Source organism: Netta rufina (assembly GCF_964035555.1).
Source record: "Netta rufina genome assembly, chromosome: 1".
Taxonomy (NCBI): Eukaryota; Metazoa; Chordata; class Aves; order Anseriformes; family Anatidae; genus Netta; species Netta rufina.
In genome coordinates this window covers 162,596,685-162,601,643 of record NC_140123.1, presented here as the reverse complement: position 1 = coordinate 162,601,643, position 4,959 = coordinate 162,596,685, and positions in this window count along the sequence as shown.

Here is a 4,959-nt window from a genome sequence, read left to right as displayed (position 1 = left end):
GAGAGTACTATATTTTACGAACTTGTAGCATTTTTCACAAAGCAAGAGTGAGAGAATGTTCCCAGCCTGTTTTCTCTCAGACTCCAGTCTCTTCCTTTTTCATATTCCTCTGACATTGTGCATCTTTTTTTTTTTTTTTTTCATTCACAAATTAAGACGGGGTCCTTGGCCACTTCATCCCATGGTGGAGACTGCAGTGAATGGCGATGTTAAACATTCAGAGAATCCTTCATCCTCTAGCCCATCTAGAGCACCAGACTCCCTCCTTCGGTACATGGTCCCCCTTCCCCAGCTTTGTTGGACTCACAGGGGCACAGGCACTGATCTGGTGCTTTGCTTGAGGAAGGGATGATTGCTGCTCCCCTGGGAGGAAGGGAGAGCATAGAGCCATTCTGTTAGTAAGAAGCAGTGAGAAAACAAAGGCCTAGCATGGCTAGGTGACACAGATAGTCTAAAGGGACATGTACTGGTTTTATTATGGTTTGCTATCTGATGCACTTAAAACCACAATATTGTTGTGGTGCTGGTGCTTAGGTCATTACTAGTGCACTCCCTTCACTTAGAGGTTCTGGTGATTTGGCAATGAACCATAAAGGCAATACTCTCATAGGGACATGTAAGACCCTGTGGCAGTAAGACTGGCAGTGTTGACTACTTTCATAAATACCCACCTACTGATAGGATAAAATGTTCTGTGTCTTGCTTAGTGTACACTTAGCTGTTGTTGGGCAACAGAAAAAAGTGAAATTAACTAGCTAGTTAGATGGCAGCAGATCCTGCCACAAACACCATGTGGAAGAAGATACATTCATTTGTTCACACTAAATAATTCACACATCTGCTTTGCACCTTACAGCTCAGACTTTTTAACACAAACTTGAAAATAATAGGCTTTCTCCTAGTAAGAGAGAAAATAAATGTCTTCAGTGTCTTTCTTTACTTCTACAATGGTAAAGTAACCCTCTGCTGCTTCTACAATGGGTACTTCTGTCTGGCTCAGAGGTGGTAATGGTATGGTAGCTACATGATGCTGACACTAGTCTCCTTAAGGCGCTGTGATGGAATTGTGGTTCTGTGGAGTTTGAAATACAGTAAGGTGTTTTTTTTCTCCCATATGATTCTTAGCAAATGCTTCAGACCATTTTGACTGTAATGATTCTCCCTTCTAGGCAGCCATCTTTATGTATATCTTGTCATGAATTTGTATGTAGATAAAATATTTTCTGTCCTGACCTCTGTGTGTTTTAGCCCAGAGAGACTCACCCATGATGCTGAAGCCAATGGTAGAAATACATCTGTGCCACAGAAGTCAAGAAAAAGTGTGTGCCCTGATATAAACCTATCCACAAGAGAAAGTTTCCATTCATCCAGCTTTAATCTGATTTCCCAGAAGACAAAGAAGCACGATGGCAAAAGTGTCTCCAGCTCTTCAGAGAAGACATTTCAATATTTAAAAGGTTTCTCAGTTATTGTTGTATTCTAAAAATACCAAACAATTAGGATTTACTTCTGTTAGGTGGGTTTCTTAGTCTGGCTATCTCAAGATACTGAAAGCTGTAAGACAGGTGCTAGTAAGCAGCAATAGTGCTGGAAAACTACATGCAGCTGACACTACAGAGGACATCAGAATAGGTTTTATGGAGCTTCCTAGCTGAGACACTAAAGGTCCAGAAGCTCTTTAGCCTCTTTGTGAACACCTCATGGAAAAGCACTTGAAAAATCTCAGCCTAATAATGAAGTATAATGCCTTTGACCCTGCACTTCTGTCCTCCTGCAGTGACTGGTGGGAGAGGCTCTAGCCATCAGTTCACAGCTGGTCTTATGTATCAGCATGCCATGAAGGGATGTATGATCTGATTATGTGAAATGTTGGAAATAACCATTTCATGTACATGTAAGTCAATAGAATATCATAATGCTGGAGCAATAGACACAGGTCTTGTGCCTATGGCTGAAATTTCCATATTTTAATACTAGTTTTTGAATTATGCCGTGGCTGTCCTTTAGTAAAGGAAATGTTTGTGCCACAGTACAGCAGCTTCATGTGAAGGAAACCAAAGTCATGTCCTTTTTTTTTTTTCACTTAGTAACTCACTAGCAGTTGATATGGGTTTGTTTTTTCCTCCTCTTTGGCTCAGGTCATGATCGTATTGCAAAGAGCAATTCCAAAAAAGAAGAAAGGAAAATGGAGAGTCTCCCTTTAAAGCCTGAAAGACTCAGGAAAAACTGGACAGCAAGCCAAGATGTAAATTGTAGGAAGAGTAAATCCTGCCAGGCGCAAAACACATTGCAGTTCTCTCTGCCCTTACTGCCTCAAGCAAAGAACAGACAACCTGCTGCAAAATATCATGTGCATTGGAGTCCCAGTTCTTCAGCCAATTAAGGCCCATGAAAGAGTGTCATCCATCTGGTGTACTTAAACAATTCCTAAAACAAAGTAACATTTATCTTAAACAATGCATACTGTTTCTGTATGGCAGACTCCACTTCCAGAAGGAACTGTATAAATAGCTAATGACCCTCCACCTTCTTTTTTTTTTTAACTTTAACTCTATTTGGAAGTTTTCCTAATATTCACCAGGAGAGTGATTATTCACCAAGCAACAAGCAGCAGAAGTCACCATCCCCTGATCATAGTGGAGAAAGTGGAGCCATAAGCCATGAAAATCATTTCCCCTTTCACCAGCAAACCAAATAAATTTTACACACAGAAACATTTGACATAAAATCAGTATACAAATCATGGAACTGCTTGCTAAAGGATGTGGACGCAAAAATGGATTCAGTTGGACATGTGCCTTAAAGATAGACCACTGAGAGTTTTTAAATAGACAAGCCACATATGGCTTGGGAAATGTCCTCAGCTGACAAGAGTAAGAACCTAGGAGAGTACTTGGAAAAAGTATATATTTGTTCCATTCCTACTCTCCCCTGGGCATCCAAACAGAGTCATCTTGGAGACAGAGTGCTGTGTTAGGTGGCCCCTTGGTCTAAACCAGTATGACTATTTGTTACAGCCATACGCCTGCATAGTTTGTGTCATCTGGGGGTGGCATAGTACTGTATGGACACCTGAGAAAATGAAATAAGATTAAAAATATGGTTCTTTAAACAGGTACTGGATTTTGTCATCTTTAAGTTCTGTAGCACTCAGGATTGTCCATTGAGTGATTCATTAGGCTCTCTCACTCTGCCTTGTCTCTATCCCTACAGCATACTCCATTTTATTACAAAAATTGTAACCTATTGCAAAATCAGGGTCATCAGATGTTTAGCATTTGAGAGGAGACAGGCTAAAATTGCCAGTAATAAAGTAAATAAATAAATAAATAAAATTATTTTTTTCTCTGCAAAGAGAAAGTATTGGCCAAATACTCAAAATGCCAGGTGCCTTAGATGGGTAGAAGAACCTTACACTGTAGCCATTGAGCTGTGATGCTGTGGTGGTTCTAATGCAGGTGGAAATGTAGGGTGTGAAGTATACACAGGATGCAAGTGTACTCCAACCTTTCTTCTCACCAGCCTAAGAACTCCCACGGGAATCTTCCAGGTCCATCACAATGGGGTGGTATAGATATATATAGGCATCTATAGCTGAGAGGTTTTTTGGAATACTAGAGGGAACACAGTTGTTCTGTGGAGATTTCCTCAGGAACAAGGACCAAGGTCATGACCAGCTTCTGGGAAGCTAGTCTAGTAGCTTACTTTTAAAGTAACAAGCTAAAATGAGCAAAACACATTTGAAAGTCCAGCTCAGGCATGCTTTACTTGTGATTGCTAATGCTACTGTAACTGCTGACTGTGTTGCTGCCTGTGCTTTAACTCCACCATGAGAAACCGAGAGCTGCAGCGCAGTTCGTTCCGCTGTAAAGCCACGTGAGCCTCTACTTAATGCGCACACGCAGACATTTCTATTTCAGGATACAGTTCCAGGGAGAAACAGTTGCACAGGAAATTTGGTTGAAGTCTGCTCCTGGGAAGTGCTCTCCTTTCCCAGCCACAGGCACCAGGCCCCAGCGCACCGTCTGACCTCTCCCACCCCCAGTCACGTAGAAGTAGAAGCCCTCCTCTCTCTCCGTGACAGAGATGGGAAGGGGATCTGCCACCCCCTGAGGAGGACAGTGGCTCCAGGGGAAGTGCTTCAGCATGACGGGCATGGCCTGGCTAGCTGAGGGAGCAGGCCCACTCTGGCAGTCATCCCGATGGCCCCAGCAAACGGGAGCCCAACACAAAGCAAGGGTGTTTGTGAAGGAGCTGCTTGGGCCTTCTGCCCATGGCAGCAAAACAGCAACCTCCCTGCGGGTGTTGAGGTCAGCAAAAGAGCTGTCTGGCCTCCGGACCCAAACCATTCGCCCTTTTCCTTCCTGAATGGCTGAAAAGTGGCAGGAGGCCAAGTGGTGTGACCGCCCTGCTTGAGAGCACGAGCGTACCTCCAGCAGTGCATGTGTCCTCACTGGAGCAGAGGTCTCGCTTCAGTGGTCTCTGCCCATTCCTCAATTCCCCAGCTAGCAAACAAAATGTTAGATAATGGCCATGTTCAGACCCAAGGCTTCCTTTTGTGTCTGGGCCATTGACCACAGTCAGCTCAGCAGCAGTGGCCTGCTGGAGTTTATTTGCTACATTTCGCTCGCCATAACCCCTTCCCCAAGCCATCCGAACCACTCCAATCCAGATCTCCTTCTCAATACTAAATTTAGTAATCTCAATTACTAAAATTACTCCACACACAGAGGCCAGATACAGATACATCTCCCCAGTGCCATCTGCCTAGTGGCTCTATCCACTGAGCTTCTTATAGGGTTTCTTCCCTTATTTCCTTTCACTTACATTGTCCTCTAGGATGCAAGTGCCATAGCACTGCATGTAGGCAGAGCTGTATATGTAATATTATAGGCTCACAGCACGTATAGTATCAGGAGGTTTCCAGACCTCACCTAAAAGTAAAATTGCTAGGAAGGA